The sequence below is a fragment of the Limulus polyphemus genome, unplaced genomic scaffold (genome assembly GCF_000517525.1).
Source record: "Limulus polyphemus unplaced genomic scaffold, Limulus_polyphemus-2.1.2 Scaffold2550, whole genome shotgun sequence".
NCBI classification, from domain to species: Eukaryota; Metazoa; Arthropoda; class Merostomata; order Xiphosura; family Limulidae; genus Limulus; species Limulus polyphemus.
Window position 1 is genome coordinate 112,493 of NW_013668160.1, and position 21,901 is coordinate 134,393.

The 21,901-nt window shown below is 33.2% G+C and overlaps 1 protein-coding gene across 9 annotated transcripts in view; it reads left to right on the forward strand.

Moving 5' to 3' along the window:
- Positions 1-690: 690 nt before the first annotated feature.
- The window catches only part of LOC106467274 (4-hydroxyphenylpyruvate dioxygenase-like protein), a 56,603-nt gene continuing 35,392 nt past the window's right edge, over positions 691-21,901 (forward strand). Inside the window, exons 1-2 of one of the 9 annotated variants that reach the window (XM_013927601.2) lie at positions 712-727; positions 13,795-13,829. The gene's annotated coding sequence lies outside the window, so the exon portion shown is untranslated. Of the gene's footprint in view, positions 728-13,618; positions 14,035-14,104; positions 14,204-21,901 lie in introns of those variants that run through there. The other 8 variants (XM_013927605.2, XM_022395414.1, XM_013927606.2 and 5 more) reach the window with 8 other exon arrangements.

Here is a 21,901-nt window from a genome sequence, read left to right on the forward strand (position 1 = left end):
AACGAATTTATGGAAAATTAACTAACGAATGGAGGTGTAACAGTATATTATGATACAAAATCACACTTCGCTTTTTATATAATTCTGATATGACAAATTGATAGATTTAAACCATATTGAGTAAATATTAGAGAAAATATTATTTTGTTTTACGAATAGCAAATAAAGAAGACCACGTAGACTCCATTTGTGAAAATAAATTCCAAAGACGATGACGATAGTCATTAAAACCACAATTCAAACAAAACTGAAAACAAACGCTTTCGACAGGTGGCATTATTCTGCCTCTACTCCTAATAAAGAGATATTCACCTGCCGAAAGCTTTGAACTTTTCATGTACATGTTAACGTACGTTTTAATCTTACAGTTTTTCTACCTATGATTATAAATGTCATAATTATTTTTACGGTAAAGTTTATTATGAAAATTCTTCAATAAATCATTTTGATATAATTATTAACTACGTTCAGAAGAATTTAAAACTAGGAAAGGCGTATGAAACTTGCAATCCAAATAAGTCTGTATTAATGAAAATGTATACTTGAAACTCCAAGAAAACAAAGGAAATGCTAACAATTATATTAATCACTAGATGGCAATAACGTCGAAATGCTACAATTTCGCTGGGATCCAGAACACGAATCAACATCGTTATTGTGCGCAACCACAATATATATAGTGTATACTGTAGTACTGTGGCGCGATATTACCATTGTTGGGAAGTAGGTAAGTTCAATTGTTATGATATTGTTAACTTTTAGTACAACTAGTCCAGTTTTTCTCAATTCAGTTAAAATTAAAAACTAACTCCCCAATAAAGCAACCCGTTTGAAATACGCTCTTTGTTATTCTTTATTCAAGATTGGAAAGTAAATACAGACCAAAATATTTACTATCGATTTTTTTTCAAAAAAAAAAAAAAGTAGTTTTTCTTTTAACATAAAAGATTGAATACGGTTCTTTATGCTTTGATAATAATTTATATAATACACATGCTTACTGCTTTATGTTGTTTTTTACATTTTTGGCACATGTGTAATGTTCAATCTTAAAAACTCATAATTTTTAAAAAACAACGATTATTTTATACACAGTTATATAAAAATGAGATTGTTTCCTGTCTCCAAATTACTAAAATACAATACCTTACTGTACAGGATAAAAAGTGGTAAAAAACCCCGATGAGACTGGAAAACAATATAATACACTCTACATGTTTCAACGTGCGCCATCCTCAGGAGTGTAATATTTTGTAAAAAATAACACTTATTTATACAAATATCAAAACACCAATTTACATATTAAAGAATTTCACGCCATCTTCTGACAACATTTCCATCATCCTTATTCAATAATTTAAATTAACTTTTTTTACATTTAATTATCTCAATAGATTCACGTATATTCATACCAATTAAATTTCCAGGTTGTGCTAAAATAAGAAAAAAGTCATAAATAAATCTGATTTAATACTAAATGATAAACAGATTGATGTTTTAAACAGAGGTTTAAATTTCTCAATTGGTCCAAATAAAGGTTTTAAAAAGATATCATAACTGAACTTGAAACTAACTTTAAAAAATTAAATGATGAAAAAGTGCATATTATTAGAAGTGAGTGTTGAACTTTATTAAATAATTTTAAGTTCAAAAATAATGCCCCCCAGTGGCACAGCGGTATGTCTTGCGACTTACAACGCTAGAAACCGGGTTTAGATACCCGTGGTGGGCATGCAAAGATAGCCCATTGTTTATCTTTGTTCTTAACTTCAAACATAATAATAAAAAGACTTTGAAAAATCTAAAGAACTAGATGTTGTCATTTGCAAGGCTGATAAAGGGGGACATGTCATTTGCAAGGCTGATAAAGGGGGACAAAATGTTATTCTTAATAAAAATTATTACAATTTTAAAGTGGAAGAAATTTTGAAAGAAAGTCCGTTTGAGAACATTAAACTTAATCCTATAAATAAACTTCATACAATAGTTCAATAAAAAATTAAAAGTTGCATAACCCTAACACCTTATGAAAAGCAAAGTTTAATACCCAGTAACTTTATTTTACCTAGATTATGTGCCTTGCCTAAAGTTCATAAGATTGGTTACAATTTCAGACCTATTGTATCCAATACTAAGAGTTCAACTTATAATGTAGCAAAATTTATATCTAAAAAATTCTCATTTTTAAGGGATAAAAATAAATACACAGTTAAGAATTTGTTTGAATTTGTGGAAAGAATTGAGCATATAATTTTAGATCAAAAAGATATTTTGGTGTCATTTGATGTTGTGTTAATGTTTACCAAAGTACCTGGGAAAAAAGCTATTGCTTGTGTTGAGAAAAAAACTGAAAGAAAACAATAATTCAGTCTTAGAAATAATGGATATAATTAACCTGGTAGAAGTATGTGTTGAAAAATCATTTTTGTTTTTAATTAACAGGAAAGTTTATAAACAGAACGGAGGTTTAGCTATGCGTTCTCCTTTATCTCCATTATTATGTGATTTATTTGTGGACAGTTTTGAAACTGACGCGTTAGAAAAACCTAAAGTTTGGTTAAGTTATGTTGATGATACATTTTTGATTTGGCGGGATGGTAAAGATGAACTAGCTAATTTTTCTAATTACCTTAATAACATTGATAATTCTATAAGATTTAATTATGGAGTTGAGATACATAATTGTTTACATTTTTTGCATGTTTTAGTGTGTAAAAATAAGGATAAATTGGAAACTACCATTTATCGTAAGCCTTTCTCTGTAATCATTCCGCCACATCTACATCTAAACAAAAAAACTGTGTTTTTTACTCTTATGTGGATAGGATATTAAGATTATGTTGTAAACAGGATGATATCAATAATGAGTTATTGTTGATTAAGCACATAGCAGTGGAAAGAGGTTTTAATCCAGATGTTGTTGACAGAGCTGTCATAAAACTAAAAAAGCAGGGATAAAAATATTAAGTTAAAACCATTTGCTGAAAAAAGTAAGAAAGAGTATTTAGTACTATCATATATACCTGATTTATCTTGTCAAATAATGAAAAAATTAAAAAACAAATAAATATTTTTCCGATATAAAAACCGATAAACAAAATCAGCGAAATTCTTAATACAACTAAAGATAAAATTGATTTAATGGAAACATTTGGCATATATAAAATATTATAAATTTAGAATTTAGCCTAAATGAGCTTAAAAGAAAAGAAATGTTAAAAATAATAATATTACAATTTCACCTTTAGCAGAACGTGTTAGTGAAACTAATCACACAATTCAACTTATTAGTCCTTCTTGCATCATATTTTGTCGACTTTGATAACGCTCTATTTAGTACTTCTTACATTTGATTTTGCCGACTTTGATAACGGTCTTTTTAGTTCTACTTACACTAGATTTTGTCGACTTTGATAACGACCTTTTTAGTCCTTAGTGTGTGAAACTAATCACACATTTCAATCGGAATTTTTTCATATTTTAGCACAACCTGGAAATTTAATTGGCATGAATATACGTGAATCTATTGAGATAATTAAACGTAAAAAAAGTTAATTTAAATTATTGAATAAGGATGATGGAAATGTTGTCAACAGATGGCGTGAAATTCTTTAATATGTAAATTGGTGTCTTGATAATTGTATAAATAGGTGTTATTTTTTGCAAAACATTACACTCCTGAGGATGGCACAGTAGTATAGGTTGAAACATGTAGAGTGTATTATATTGTTTTCCAGTCTCATCGGGTTTTTTTTACCACTTTTTATCCTGTACAGTAAATTATTGTATTTTAGTAATTTGGACACTGGAAATAATCTCATTTTTATAGAATTGCGTATAAAATAATCGTTGTTTTTTGAAATTTTCAGTTTTAAGATTGCATTATGTTCGTTTTACAATTTGGAGCCATAATATATGCTATCCAATATTCGTGAAATACAGATTCACATACTGTATTCAACAACTAAACGTTTTCGTTCACTTTGAAAGGGTACTCGTGTAAACCTTTTAACTGTGTCGTAGATTTGATGACTAAAGTTTGAGGTCTGTGTTTCTAAATGACTGGTAGCCACTTCTTGGCTGATCCTTATCCTCATGCATGTTATTACACGTACTTACAGTTACATCAAATTACTGGTAGCCACGTCTTGGCTGACCCTTATCCTCGTGCATGTTATTACACGTGCTTACAGTTACACTAAATGACTGGTAGCCACGTCTTGGCTGACCCTTATCCTCGTGCATGTTATTACACGTGCTTACAGTTACACTAATTTTCATTTTCTATACCTCACGTAAGAGTCACATTGAGTCTCGCCTACATTTGATTATTTACATTTTGAGGTTTGTTTCTCTTGATGCTACATTTTAGTCACCATGATGCTACGTTTTCACCGCCACCTGTTCTCTTGTATCTTATTACCAATATATTTATCTTAAAATTACACCAATATTAATTCACTTGGGAAGGGTTATGCTATATTTCACACAATTCTCTTTGACGACAAATTCAAAAACATCATATAATGCACAATAATACTAAATGTGAATGAAATGTCTAAAGCCAGACACCGCAATGAAATAAATGTCATTTAGTTAATAAACGATAATTAGACACACATTCTGTACAGTCTCATGCTCTTTATTGCTATAATGTAAGAGTTCCAATAAAACACAAGATCTTAGTGGACACGGTATTTTAATGTCTTTACATTCATCTTATTCAACTGAGTAAGGTTTGTTTTAAGTATACAAGATGAATATCTACACCTTATAAACTTTCTTTTATTAATAATCGTATTCTAAGTGATGTTTTCGATTACGGTATTTTGCTTTGCAGCAAAATTTAAATTGCAGGGAACTTTTTTTGTTTGTCCATAAAACCAGTGTTGTCCCACTACTCTTTACTTAGTCACTAGAGTCCATCAAAGTCTGGTGGAGACAATTTCTGATGGTCCGTTTGAGGAACCCAGAGGGTATGCATCTGGTGACTTAGCTGATATTTTGTAGACTGTATTACACGAGTTCTCGTTTTCGTTTCCTTCTTTTGAGGAGGAATTGGCTAGATGCGTTGTTTTGATAGAATCCTCCTTAGTGGCATCCACTTTATATGTTATTTTCTCGAAGTAAAGTGGCGTCAAGACGTTTTTCTTATCTTTTCAGGTGTTTAGTTTACAATTCTAGATGTAGCCAACAACCACCATAAATCTCTTTACATGCAATTTACTACTGTAACATCCAACCACCATTAATCTCTTTACATAATGTATACTACTGTAACCTGAAACCACCATAAATCTCTTTACATGCAGTTTACTACTGTAAACTTCAACCACCATAAATCCCCTGATATGACGTGTACTACTGTAATCTGAAACCACCATAAATCTCTTTACATACAGTTTACAACTATAAACTTCAATCACCACAAATCCCCTGATATGATGTGTACTACTGTAACCTGAAACCACCATAAATCCCCTGATATTACGTGTACTACTGTAATCTGAAACCACCATAAATCCCCTGATATGAAGTGTACTACTGTAATCTGAAACCACCATAAATCCCCTGATATGAAGTGTACTACTGTAACCTGAAATCACCATAAATCCCCTGATACGATGTATAATACTGTAATCTGAAATCACCATAAATCCCCTGATACGATGTGCACTACTGTAACCTGAAATCACCATAAATCCCCTGATACGATGTATAATACTGTAATCTGAAATCACCATAAATCCCCTGATACGATGTGTACTACTATAATCTGAAACCACTATAAATCCCCTGATACTTTGTGTACTACTGTAATCTGAAACCACCATAAATCCCCTGATACGATGTGCACTACTGTAACCTGAAACCACCATGAATCCCCTGATATGATGTTTACTACTGTAACCTGAAATCACCATAAATCCCCTGATATAAAGTGTAGTACTGTAACCTGTAACCGCCATAAATCCCCTGATATGAAGTGTACTACTGTAACCTGAAACCACCATAAATCCCCTGATACGATGTGTACTACTGTAACCTGAAACCACCATAAATCCCCTGATATGATGTGTACTACTGTACCCTGAAACCACCATAAATCCCCTGATATGATGTGTATTACTGTAACCTGAAACCACCATAAATCCCCTGATATAAAGTGTTGTACTGTAACCTGTAACCGCCATAAATCCCCTGATATGAAGTGTGGTTTCAGGGTACAGTAGTACACATCATATCAGGGGATTTATGGTGGTTTCAGGTTACAGTATACACATCATATCAGGGGATTTATGGTGATTTTAGGTTACAGTAATACACATCATATCAGGGGATTTATGGTTTCAGGTTACAGTAGTACTATAAATCCCCTGATATGATGTGTATTACTGTAACCTGAAACCACCATAAATCCCTTGATATGATGTGTATTACTGTAACCTGAAACCACCATAAATCCCTTGATATGATGTGTACTATTTCTTAAAAGTTGTATCACTTGCAGGGCAATAATAAATTTCTGTTCTTTGTTGTGGCCACTTACGTCATATATCAGATTGAACTTCTATAACCTTAGATTATCGTACTTCTGAATGTTTTCTTGTCAACATTGCTCTTACTTCCTTATATATTTTTTATTCTACATCCGTGTGAATTTATCATTTATCTTATTTAAATTTCAACGGGAGACTCGCATATAAAATGCAAGTACCCTGTATTCTTGTTTTACTTTTCGTGACAAGCTATTCGTATTTCATCACTACCTTAGATGTGTAACTGGTAGACGGTTGTGAACTATCCATTTTCTTTCTTCCTTTTAATGCACGCTACTGTTCCATAATGCAAATATCCCTTTCATTGAAATACTTAACTTTTGTGTCTAGATTGGTTTTATTATCGTGGAATATGAAAGATTTGTCTCGCAAACTACTGTAACGTATCCCTTCAACAAGGGAACAGTTTTAAGCCCACCCACTTACAAATATCCACTCTTAATTGAACGTATCCCTTCAACAAGGGAACAGTTTTAAGCTCACCCACTTACAAATCTCCACTCTTAATTGAACGTATCCCTTCAACAAGGGAACAGTTTTAAGCCCACCCAGTTACAAATCTCCACTCTTAATTGAACGTGTCCTTTCAACAAGGGAACAATTTTAAGCCCACCCACTTACAAATCTCCACTCTTAATTGCAACAAAAAGTTCACTTCGAGGAGCAAGGTGATTGGATATGGATCTACAGCGATTGGTCGTAAATAAACTTCACAAGACGATATACTGTAACAGCGTGAAGTCCACTCCAGGACTTCAACACAGAAAACAAAGGAATGCTAACGGTTACTCACTAGGCGGCAAAAACAACGGAATACTACTACTTTGCTGAGTTGCAGAACCCATGCACGTGCGCCGAATCCCATATTTTTGTGATGTAAAAAATCATGCTTATATAGTTATAGAGCAGCTACTTATGGTTGGTGTTTTACGGTTTCTACGTAGTCTTCATTCTTCTGATTAAACATTTGCATTTATGGCTTGAAATAGTCGCATATAATGGTTTCTGTTGACATTTTGTAATTGGAAATCCCACAGCCGTATTGCTACTGTCAGGTTTTGTAGGCCGGATTCTTTACAGGAGGTGTCTGTTATTTGTTGACGATAAATTTCAACAATAAACAAATAGCAACACAGTGCACTTGTCTTAAAAGAATACATTAAACAAGTCAAACGTATATATAAATGTTCGTTACACTGTTGGTTATCACAGTTGTATCCAGAGCTTTAACTATTTCTCTTCTTTTTTCTTTTTCTTTTTTGCCAAAGTCCACTCAGGCTGGTTCAGTTACTTTAGAACACAATTTACAAATATGTTTTTTGTTAGTGAAACACTTTGGCACACTGCCACAAAGTTCGTGATCGTGTGAACGCTAGGCATCTGCTCTCCGCCGGTTGAATATCCTGCTCTCCTGAGGTGTACAAAAACCGAAGAAAGACTGAGTGCTTTAGCTTTAATACACAATCATTATAACACTGCTATCAACACTGAAACTGTGTGTAAGTTATTTATGGAAAAGCACCCCAGAAGAATGGAGCATGCTACCGTGTTATTTCAGTAGTGCCTACATGTACGTGTATGATAGCCAATGATTGAAATAGCTGATATACTATTGTTGTACAGAGTTGTTTAAATTAGTAATATAATTTAACAGTTAATAACTACTCTGCATGTAGATAGTACAGTACTTTACTATAATAAAACATACATATTTATGCTAATTTAAGTCTACCTCCCCATGCAGTGTTACAACAGAATAATGATTTGTTGACTTTTCATTGGACGTTTGTGGGTTTTATATAAACAGCCACGCAATTGTTCAAGCTATGTTTCACACAAAATTGCTTCCAGATTTAATCTCATAGCCCCTATTTTTTTACAAATTTTCTGGGAGACATGCCCCCTAAACCCCTGTAGTATTAACATGCCTTGCATGCTGATTATACTTCGCACAATATGTTTGCTTTTGATCTCACAAATTAGACCCCCCCCCCTTTCAAACATTTATGTACGGACCTGAGAACTTGACACAAAACAATTATTATGCGCAGATGTGAAACACAGAACTACAACATTTTTTACAACAGTATTGTTTATACCAGCCTTCTCCCTCACAGTTGACAACAAATCACCTTATTAACTACCGAATAGATCTTCTTTATACGAATTTGGAAGTTTTTACAAAGATCCATTTTTAACGCAGGAAACGTTATATATAAATTATTTAAAGCAAACGATGAGAGCAGAACAAATAGCCTTCGAATATCTTGAATTATTATTCTATGAACTTTTAGTGGACATTTTGTCTGACCAGTTATTTTGTTTTTCTTGTTACTTCTAACTATAAGTATTGTTACGTCTCTGTTCGTTTGTTAATTTCCCGTACAAATTCTTCCCGAGGAACTTCAGCGATACAAGTCCTTTCTTAAATAAAACTAGTTTATTCTTTCTCAATACAACTTTGCAATACACTTAATTTCCACAGTCACTTTAACTTAAACAAACGCTATAATTCACAACGATTCACGCACTTTACTTACGACTTGACTCGATTATCTGTCTCTATATCTCCCTATCTGCAATTATGTCTCCGCTTTATTTGTCGGGCTTATATACTAAAATAGAGGGCGTCTAAAAAAGACTAGAGTTGCCAGGAACAGCCATGATCCTTCTAGAAACTCATGACGTGTTACCAGCGTCACATGACTTCCGCTGTCGTAACAGTATACATTCTCAACTTCCTATTAAAGACAATGGTGAAAACTACATCATTTAAACGTTTTTAAAAATACTGCAAAATTGGCTTTGCATAAATTATAATTCATTTTAAGAGAAAGGTTACAACAAAGCTATTAATGTTTTTTATACAGACCATGAATCAAACAACACGTCACTTCAACTTTATATGATCAAAAATTATACACAAACAACCAACGAAGACTGTGAATACTCACACAGACAGTCAATCAAACAACACGTCACTTCAACTTTATATGACCAACAATTATACACAAACAACCAATGAAGACTCTGAATACTCACACAGACAATGAATCAACAACACTTAAACCTTATATGATCAACAATTATACACAAACAACCAACAAAGCCTGTGAATACTCACACAGACAATCAATCAAACAACAGTCAATTCAACAATTATACACAAACAACCAACGAAGGCTGTGAATACTCACACAGACAAACAATCAAACAACACGTCACTTCAACTTTATATGATCAACAATTATACACAAACAACAAACGAAGGCTGTGAATACTCACACAGACAAACAATCAAACAACATATGAGCAACAGTTATTCATAAACAACCAACGAATAACTAAACTAGAAATTAAAGGATTTGAACGATTAACTTTCATCAATTTCTAACTTTTTGTTATATACAAAACATTTTACCTCACGCTTTATGCAATACATATAATAACTATCATCACATTGCATGTATGTATAAAAAGCAACGTAATAGAAAGTGAGAATATTATATGCACATCCTATACCATTCCTACAGCAGAAAATCTTTCATATTTAGGTATCTTAGTTCTTGTAACGTCACTTGCATTAATTTTCTGTTCACATCATACTTTTTCACTAGGAATTTGTCTTAAGATAAAGTTTAGAAATATACAGTCTAAGAAAAGGTTAGTAACTTAAAAACGTTAAAACTGCGAGCAATTAAAATACTTTGTAATGTATCTGAAGATAAATATACCATTAAACATACATGTTACTCTCTAGTCACAGAAACTCCAAGTGATTATATACGTACGAGTGTAAAACATTTTGAATAAAAAAAATAGGAAGAAATGGGAGCACCAAAAAATTAAGGAAACAATGTAGAAATGGGCGGGTAACATTACAATACTTGGTGGTTTTTGACATGGTGCAATTTCAAAGTGGTTTGGCTATCGTTCCGCCCATTCCTACTTTGTTTGCTTTTTGTAACTTTATAATTGTTCGAACTAAATGTAAGATGTATATAGCTAAATTTCTCTGTTTTAAACTTTGTTTCAGCAACAAAGTACAGATACATGTATACAATCAAATTATGCGACCCTAACGAAATGCATGACATCATAGGGAAGGGGGTTGATGTCGGAAGTGAGACAAGAAGCTCCAATAGTCATACTTTGTTTATAGGAGACATTATGAGCCAAAAGAATAGTATCGTAACTGCCGATTTTTGGAATTTCAAAGTTTATTGAGAATTTAAAAAGGATTAGCTACTGTTAAGTCCAATTCAAGCCTATAATTGGATCAAAGTTCAAAGTAAAACACGGAGTAAGAATGGGCGGAACGATGGCCACACCCCCTTTGAGGTTGTACCAGTGCCAAAAACCACTAAATGTTGTAATGTTAACCTCGCCCATTCCTACCTTGTTTCCTTACTTTTTGGTGCTACCATCCCTACTTCCTAATTTTTTTTTTATTTAAAAATCTTTACACTTGTTTCATAGCTTTTTCCGGTACTAAGTATCAAGAATGACTGGGATCTAGGACTATTCTTCTCGTAGCTTTTCTTAGAACTATCTCTCGACATTTCCTGGCTTTTCCTGATCTGTGCTTCTCTACAACTTTATCCCTGAGTTATTTGGAAAGCTCCTTGGTCTTCTCGGTTGGTTTGTCGTATCACTATGTGGCTTAAACAGATGCATTTACTCTGAAGTCAAGTTAAACCACTTTGATTACATACAGACAGAGACTATTACGCTAATTTTGTGGCCTTTCAAACTAACATTTTACATTTGAACTAATTTAGGGTTGCTGTAGCAAAGGGTTGAATACTTATGCAATTGAGAATATTCTAATTTTCTTTAAAAATCTAATTTATTTACATAATATCAGCGTTTTTCATCTTTCTCAGTTTGGAGTAGGTTGTGTAGCTTCTAAATATAAAGTCCGATTTAAAAGTTTCATGATTGCAAGGTCAGATGGAAACAAAATGTGGAAACTTTGCAAGGTGGGTGGATACTTTTGTAAGATACTGTACATGCTGTTTGCAGTGTGTTTGAGATTTTAACTTGTATTGCACATCTGGTCCATTCCTACTATAAGTACTACGGTACTTATGATGTATATGGTGCCTAGACCATTATTACATCTGTCTTATCTCAGATGTAATGATTAGCTCTGGTATTGAAAGAAAGGCCTCATCAACACCAGATATGGCAGTTGTAGTATGGTTGACATATTATGAAATACTCTTCTTGATTTTCGCTCGTTGGATCTTAGAATAGCTTTACACCTTTTCTACATTGTAAAAACGTTTTTTAACAGAAACCTTAGATCGTCTATAAACTGTGAATATTACTTACTCTGATAGTACCTTTATATGATGATTTAATTAATGTGAAAAAATATTTAGATGTCTGCTTCTCAAGAATAATTTAACCATTCAAAAGTGCTCGAGTTTTGGGACATTTGAAATACTTTTATACTTTACTTAACTGAAAAAGGATGGTGCTTTCTCTCGAGCAGGTGCGCGCACACTCCCTCAACTAATTAGGCTTGCTTCAGCCATATCTTTAGCTTTGCTAGCGTGTACTCGCACGAAGCAGCTATACAATTACTTTAGGAAAATGTCTGGTGGAAGTTGTAACGTAGTGTTACATCTGTGTTCTTTTGTTGATTTTTCGTAGAAATTCTTTCCGAGAAACTTCAGCGATACAAGTGTTTTCTTAAATAAAACTAGTTTATTCTTTCTCAATTCAACTTTGCAATACACGTAATTTCCACAGTAACTTTCACTTTGACACACGCAATAATTTACAACGATTCACACACTTAACTTACAGTCACTACCGCGCTTGACTCAATTATCGGTCTCTGTCTTTCTGCAATTCTGTTTTGATTAATTAATTTCGCTTTATCTGGCGCACTTATATACAAGAATAGAGGGCGCGTAGAAAAAACCAGAGTTGCCACGAACAGACATGATCCTTCCAGAATATCATGACGTGCTACTAGCGTCACGTGACTTCTGTTGTCGTACCTGTAGCATCATGGTCATTTGGAGTCACAAATATCAAAATATAAATAAGCTGGTCCCGGCTCTAGCTTTTCTTAAGTGTGTGTGTCTGTGGGGGACATTAGGTATATAATTGGGCTAAATATAAAATACATCTTAATTTTCTTAATGGAATGTATAAGCTTGGAGGGCAACATTTGAGGGAAACTTCCCCCTCCCGCCAGCGCGGCCCTGTGAATAAACAGGTGTAGGTTAGAGTTGAAAGGTTTGTTACGTAAGTAATAGTAGTACTCTTTGAAAGTGAACGAAAATCGGTGTAATTCTTGACTTTCATATCGTGATAAGATGCAATAAGAGAAGTGGCTTCCAAATCATTTTTTTATTAAAAGAAATTATATTAGAAAAAAAAAAGGCGATATTAAATTTTTTGTCTGTTTTTGATTCCCAATTTTGATAAAGGAATAAGAAACAGGTAACATACTTCCAAACAGTAAAACGTATAGCATGTTAACCGCTTGAAATTTAATAATAATATTGTTAACTGTTGCAACGTTTTTAAAACCTTGTGTATGCTAGATCAAATAAAGTTCATAAAGTTTAGAATGCGAAATATTCATTTCTTCGTAGTAGAAGTCAAATATATTTAATTACTGGTAATTTAAATGTTTTTTTTTGTTTTTTTACTTGAAATGTTATTTGCTGGTTTTGAAATTGGAAAGTTACTTGTACAAAGCTGTGGTGGAAACTTCCAATCGCGTGTAAAGAACAATATTAGCATATCTAGAATTACTAAGAAAAACTACGTGCCGATAATAGGGAATGATAAATACATAAACGGTTCGTAAAAACAATGTAAACAAATTATTATTTAAACTAACATCGGCATGAAGAACACAGCTGATAGTTATATTGGAAAATCAATTATTATTTAAAGGTATTAAAAAACAAAAGTAAAAGACTGAGTTAGAAAAATATTTGAATGTGAGGCAGGCTTTGCGTCTCATTAATAATAGTTTCGCGCATGCGTAAAAGTGAGTTTTTTTGTGTAGGGTTCGAGATGCTTATTTCGCTGTAATTGTAAAACAATAAAGAAAGGAATGGGTACTGTCTGTGCTTAATTACCTAAAGTTTTTATTTGCATGATACGTATATACACATAAATGTAATCATGTATAAAAAATAATAATAATAATTAAACGGTTCACTTATGTTATAAAGTAAGGATTTGGTCTTATTAACTTCAGGCGGATTTCATCAGACTTCTTCACTACGGCTTGTGGTAGGTTCTGACCTTCTCATCATTGCCAAGTTTATATCACGTGGTAGCGTGGAGAAAAGCCCGTAAAGTGTGTGGTTTGTAGACTGGTATTTGTATAGGGCTAGGTCGAGTGTTACTGTTATATTTTAACAAAAACCTTGACAAAGAAAATGATAAGTTTTATGTATTATTTTTTGTAATAACTTCAAATTTTTAGAACGTTATGGTAAATGTTAAATATTGTTAGTAAAATGTGTTAACTTAGTTTAGCAACATGATTTACGTGTTATTTATAAATAATTAATTAATTTGAACAGGCGCCCAGTTATATTTCTAAAATAATCGATTTCGATATTATTATTATTAAATAATTTAAGACAGTCGAGTTAAAACAGGTAAGTTCATATGATGATATGTATGTATGTATATATCACAATTTTCATTACCTTAAACGTAAATATGAGGAAGTATTCTTCTCGGTGTAAGTAGCCTAATTCTAAGTTCCACAGTTTACCACGCCACCTTTGGATTATATACAATTGTAATTAAGTTATATAAAATAATAATATTAATCTGTGTGACTAGAATATACTCGGAATAAATGTTAAGTTATAAAGTTTATAGTTAAAGTAGTATTGTCACGTGCAGTCAGTAACCGATATAGAAGTGCCATGCCAGTTTAAAATTATTATTTATGGTTACTTCTTGGTCTACGAAATTTAAAGAGTTCAGTCCATGTTTTCTCCTACATTAATGTTTCCGGTTTGCCACATTAATGTTTCCGGTTTGTCACGTTGAAAAATTACAGATTGTTTATATACGAATATTTACACTTAGTCTAGAAAATTATATTCGTCCCAAAAACGGGAAAAGAAAGCGATTTGTAACTGGTATTGTAATCGTTTCTTAAAACATCTTTGTAAATTGACTTTCGATTACAAATATAGATAAAATGATCTTACAATACCACATTCAATGCTTTAGTGACGTCATAAATATTTATAAATTATAGCTATGGTGGTTTGAATTTGTTTATTATTATTTCTTGAACTGTAATTTGAGTTTATAGTACTTTTAGTTTTCCATCATTTACGGCATGGGCTGATGTGGATCCAAGGGTACATGATTATTTATAGTACTTTTAGTTTTCCATCATTTACGGCATGGGCTGATGGTTAATGTGCCACTCTGTGGATCTAAGGGTACATGATTATTTATAGTACTTTTAGTTTTCCATCATTTACGGCATGGGCTGATGGTTAATGTGCCACTCTGTGGATCTAAGGGTACATGGTTATTTATAGTACTTTTAGTTTTCCATCATTTACGGCATGGGCTGATGTGGATCTAAGGGTACATGATTATTTCCGCACGTGGGTGTGTTATAAGAGTAAAATACTTTTACTCAGAGTTACCCTAAAGAGTTTGCTATGGGTGCTGTAGACTAGCCTCCTTTCCTCTAGTCAGTTCAAAATTAGGGAACTCTAGCGTAGATAGCCTTTATATAGCTTTGAGCGAACATCCGAAATCATACACAAATCCATTTGCTTGATGTAAACTTTTGGAAAACAGTCGAAAGCTTGAGTTTAAAAAATCAACAGAACTGGGTATTGTTTATAACCCTTTGTTTATAAGGTCACCAGAAGTGCGTCATTAATAGAGAATTGTGGTGTTTAGAGTTTAACACATTAGGGAATGGTTAAACCTAACCATGTGTACGAGTCTACATTTACTTTCAGGCTCAAACTAGTAACTTATAAACTTAAAAGACGTTAAACTATATTACAAAGTAACTATATGTTCTGAAAAATAGTCAATAACTTGAATGGTTAACAAAGCAGGATAAGCTGTGTAATGTACCATGTTTTTACGCTTCATTTCCACGTCATGATGTCGATTAACAAATTAAAAATACATTTGTACACACGATTGAGAAACAAGTAAATTCACACACTCCTTCAGCTGTGAAAGTGAAGTGTACCCCCCTCAGCCTATTGTTTTAGGGTGTGCTACATTAAACTGGTATAGTACCACTGAACTATATGTAGAGTTCAATGTATGGTACAAAGTGCTATTTTAAAAACGTTCTTAATTACCATTACTTAACACTTATCCATATGTGTGTGTTTCTCTCCCTCTCTCTGTATGTATATATATATAATGTATGTATGTGTATATACGCATGTACATAATTTGGGATGTACACATAGCCTTAGGAAGTACTAAATAATACATATTTCATTATTAATATATACGAAACAATTTTGCTCTTCGTCTTTAAAAAGAGAGTAAAAATACAGTAAACGTGTAAAGACAATCTTTGTTTTATAATGTGGAAAACGTGTAGAAATTTTGAATTTCATAGGTTTTTACTTGAAAAGGATCAAATTTCGGTTATCATGGATCACATGGAATTGTACAAAATCTTAACAGAACGTTCGGGCAAAAAGCACCTTAAACAGTAAAGATTTAGTTTAAACAACAATTTAAAACCTTTATTATTATTAAGGCTGTACATATAACAAAGCGCAAAAAAGCATGCATGTTAGACTCTATAAGGAAAAGAAAATCTGGTCAAAACGTCCCGTTTGTAATTTTTCATATTATCAATATTCTCTTTGCTACCTACAACAAAAACGGCTTGGTATATTTCACCCTAACCATTTGTAGAATATCAAACAAAGTACTGTGAAGGGCTATCGAAAAGACGATTTGTTTCTTCTATATTTGACACTAGTTATAGTACCCGATCGTTGGACAGAAGAAATAAAAACTCGTTTCTAACAAAGGATAGGAAAGTGTGCTTCTATTTTTTCTTCTTAACATAATAAACATTGAAAGTGCAATAAAAATACAGTTACCAATACTGAAATAAAAGACATACTGTTTTAAAGAATTCTAGCAATAGTGATTACATAGTTCATTCTAATGCTGAGGAATATATAACATTGATAGTTTTCCAAAATTAAATATGAAATTAGATGGGGGGGTCCAAACCCACAATTCCTTCCTCATAACCTCTATCAATGTGTAAAGTTTGGTGCTGAGTGATCAAGAAATATAGAAACGTATAAAGAACATATACAGACACACACACACATATTGACGTTTATTTATGTAGATAAGCTAAAAAACATCATAATGCTAGTGGAAGTGATGTTATCATTACCCCTTGATGTTAGCTTTCTTACAAATATCTGATGATCCTATAAAAACTTAAGTACAGGGTGAAACAGGAATAACCAGCCAATAACAGATGAACACTAGATTATTGTAGCATGTATATACTCAATGCTTTGTACACTATACAATCGGTATCTTTAGGGAGCCAACCCCTGTATGATGTATGAAGTGAACAGTAAAATAATAAATACACATAATATTAAATCATATTACACACATTCATAGAATAATTACTTTAAAAGACATGATGGTTTATTTAAAGCGATGTTTTAGAATTTCCTTCTTCTAAAATATTATAAGCACTTGGTGGGGGTTGTATCTTTGTCTAGGCACATATTTGCTCAATGCTATGTATTATAAATAGAGAATTTAATTACATAGGAGCAATAAGTGCTCACTATAGTCTCAAAAATATATCCATGACAATCTTCAGCTGCAGCTCAACATTTTACATTTTGAACTAATGTGATCAAATAGTCAATAGCTACAGTAAATCATCATGAACTATATCAGCAAGCTACTAGCGATGTTTATTATCATTAAAATGTGTAAATCTAGCTACCAAATCAAGTAATACTTTGCCCATAACTGAGAATAAAAAAAGGCAGCAAACAAGATAAATAACAAATTGGGAATTTAAAAACTGGAGATACTGTAGACATTATTTATTCAAACTACAAATCCCTGTTTAACTCCACCAAGTGTAACTTTAGGTAACAGCATGGAGCCAGAATATGGGTTTGTAGTTTGAGTAAATAATGTCTACAGTATCTCCAGTCTTGTTTCCATACTTTTTTTTTACGATCCTTATTTGCAGGTTTTTAAATTCCACAATTTTTTATTTATCTTTTATATTTATTGATCAATAAATCTCCAACTATGATAAAAAACTTAAAAGTATTGTCACTTTGATTAAAATGCAGAGTATTCAAAAATAAATGACAAGATAAGTTTATAGACGTATAGAAGTCGAATTGTGACATTTATCATTTTATGTAAATATAGAACTTAAGGTTACTCGTTGTTAGGCTTATTGATTGGGTGATGCTGTTGATCTTGCCCGCTAAATTGCTTAACTTTGGAAGTTGCTAGTGTACCTGTAGTACTTCAGGAAGGTCCTAAAGTTGGCACAACAGAACATTTTTATTGATCTTCTTTCCACTGTTTCTTAATTTCAGTTAAATTTTCATTCTCGCTTCGGTCACATGTCATCGTCTTGTAATTTGGCCTGACCTTTTATTTTATTTTTGCTAAGATAATACTACTATTTACACCCGTGTTATAACTGTTTCTGTAGTTGGGTGGGTTCTTTTAGGTTATTCTTTAGAGAAAACAACAACAACAAAGAAAAACTTAACGGAGATAATACTTTGTTTCTTGAAATTCAAGTTCCGGCAGACCTAACTTTACATTAGACGTTTAAACAAGTATTTTCACATCTTAATTTTCTCGCATGTACGGCACTTTATCGTATCTGTAATAACATGTCGAAACAAACTCATTATTTACAACACTGAACTATCTAATTGACTAACTGGCTGAAGTAACAGACAAACTGACTAATTCATGCTCTTGTTAATTCTCTCCCCCTCCCCAAATTAAGCATAACTCACTTTTTATATATGGCTTAAATTGTGTCTTAAACTTTCGAAAATATTCTAGTCATTACTGCCACGCCAATTACGTTGAACGTCCGGACAAACAAAACGATGTAGGCGCGAAAAACAACAAAAACTGAGATCAAAACTAACATTACTAGCAGTAGCAGTAAACCTAAATCGCTTCTCTCAACAATAAAGTACTTCCAGTCCAGCGGTGTATAAATTTAGAAAGCTTTGTCCCGTTTCAAATGACTAAATTCAAATATATAACTATTGAGGATTCAGTTGATTGCTGGAAATAGTTTTGTTGTTTAGAATTTGTAGTACATACTAGAGGATTTAGCCATTTTCACAGTAAAATTACTACTAGCCCTGATGAAGCTAGTATATATATATATATATAACAAATATGTCAAATATATAACAACAACAGTGTAGTAAGTAGCAGACGATTTCCGGCAAGCATCCTGCTAATAAGCTAAGCACGCGCACACTTTTCTAGGGATCACAGAAATTTCAGCATTTTGTTGAGATTTAGAATTTTATCGTGTAAAATAAATTTCAAGTAGCCCCTACCAAAAATATTTCTGCTTTATAATTTCAGTTCAATCATTGTAATGTTTATGGATTCAACTTGGTGAGATTTGAAAATATAAATGTTCATAAGACCTAAGCAATCTCGAAATTCAAAACGGTGCAAATCACTGGAGTCAAATTCTTATTTTATGCAAAGGGTTGAAATCATGTACTCGTCTATCTATAAGATGGACTTCATTTGTTAATTAATTGATTATACCAGTTGATTTAAGTTGGCTCAAATTTGGTCTTACATGTGCTTGTTTGACTTCTAACATGCGTTATGAAAACTAAAGGCCATAGCAATGTACAACAGGTCTGGTAAGTACTACTATTACTAAGTTACCTATAGTTATTATATTGATATCACTTAGTAAACTAAGTCTACCATATTTATATTAGTTTTAATATTTATGTACAAATACCTGTGGAATACTGGTAATTATAATTACAAAACAAAAGAAAGTCATAATCGGAAAACAAATAACAAATAAAAACATTTATGGGTTCCTCGTCATCAAATTTATAATATATATATATATACATAATAAGTTTATAGAAAGTGTCCGAATGTGGCCCGAAGGTAAGTGTGCCGAATTGTGGATCTACAGGTCCTTCGTTACCGAAAAGAAAAAAAAAATTAATAATCACGCTCCACACTGGTGCCGTGTATGCGTTATAAAGGTGGCGGTCAAATCCCGCTAGTCGGCGAGACATGAGTTTACGGTTGGTGCTGCGTTCCCTCTAGTCCAGTGGTTCTCAAACGCTTCAGGCTTGCGTACCACTTTTTGTTTAATCTTATAAAATTACAAACCCAGGCCCAATTTTAAAAAAAAGAAGATAATAAACCCAATAACAAAAATTCATATTTGAAACACTTACCCAGTTCTAGTTTGGTTTGAATTTCGCGCAAAGCTACACGAGGGATTTCTACGCTAGCCGTCCGTAATTTACCAGTGATAGACAAGAGGGAAGGCAGTTAGTCAACATCACCCACCGCCATCTCTTGGAGTAGTCTTTTACCAACGAATAGTGGGATTGACCGTTACATTATAACGCCCCTACGGCTAAAAGGGCGAGCATATTTGGTGTGACGGGGATTCAAGTCCGCGACCCACAGCTTATGAAAACGAGTTTTATCGTGAGATTAGTAATATCGAAGAAAACACGACAAATGCTTGTACGAAATGATAATTTTATGCATAGTTTTATGACGTTCATTAAGTTATTACATAATTTACAGATATTTAATAAACTTTGAAACCTTCGGTAGCTCAGTGGTAAGTCTGAAAGTTTATAATGTTAAAAATTGGATTTCAATACCCGCAGTGGGCAGAGCACAAACAACCAGTTCTGTAGCTTTGTGCTTGACAATAAATAAACATAAACTGATAAAAAAAATTTGTGGCAAAGTCGATACAGTGTAGATATTTTACAGGGAATTGATGTAGTTAGAACAGTCTGTAGAACGAACTTTGTAACATGTGGGCAAATATTTTGTTTAAGCGTATGAGTAGGCAAATGTCTAGCTCAAGTGCACGAGTAGAAAAATGTCTAGCTCAAGTGCACGAGTAGACGAATGTCTAGCTCAAGTGCACGAGTAGACGAATGTCTAGCTCAAGTGCACGAGTAGACGAATGTCTAGCTCAAGTGCACGAGTAGACGAATGTCTAGCTCAAGTGCACGAGTAGACGAATGTCTAGCTCAAGTGCACGAGTAGACGAATGTCTAGCTCAAGTGCACGAGTAGACGAATGTCTAGCTCAAGTGCACGAGTAGACGAATGTCTAGCTCAAGTGCACGAGTAGACAAATGTCTAGCTCAAGTGCACGAGTAGATACTGAGCTACATTACATGGTTTCTGGAATGCTACTAGACGTCCAAACTACTATAGTATCTTTTCAAAGTTTTCACTATCAGTTGCGGATATTGCAACCTTCACGTAATATAATTTGTTATATTTCAGCACGTCACCTCTCTGGAGAAAATGTCCAAACCTTTATCGAAATGACATCTTTAAGTTCAGTAATAATTATTGGTTTCTACCATTAGACCCGTCGCTTCAAGGAAGTCCCATAACACGAGTAGCACCTCCAAAACAGTACCCTCTGATGTTTTCAAGGAAGTCCCATAATGTTTTCACGCCCTGATATTTGACCATCCGCCAAATTTTTCGTTTCTCAGAAGTTTCTAACTAGTCTACTGAGCGCTGACAGACTGCATGCTGGTCTGGGTCGGTGTTCGGTCGCGTTGTTTGCTGCCTAGGAGGGTCAGGTGCTATCTAGACTTCTTCCTCACACCTTTACGGTTTCATTTTCGCTGACAAGTGCTATTTGATCACGTGATCAGGGCCACATCCACGAATGTTAAACGTATAGCATTTAGTGCTTCTTTGCTACTTGGTTGTGTAATAACACTTCACAAACAGTTCATTGGTAAGTTGATCAATTTTTCAGACGCGTGATTCACATAAATATCTTTTAAATACACTTTTGATATGTTAGTGTTAAGTGATATTGTAAGATCTGGTTATGGGGTGACTCATTTAGTACGATAACCCTGGATATTGTTGTATTGTCTCGAATTTTTACGTGAGAAGAGAAACCATGAGTGTCTGTATTATGTAAGGGATTATCGGTGTGAAAATAATGCAGTCTTGCTGACTTAAAGGGTTTTGATATTCACTGGTGAAGTCGATAATAGTGTTTGATTGTTTGTAATGAAGCACAAAGCT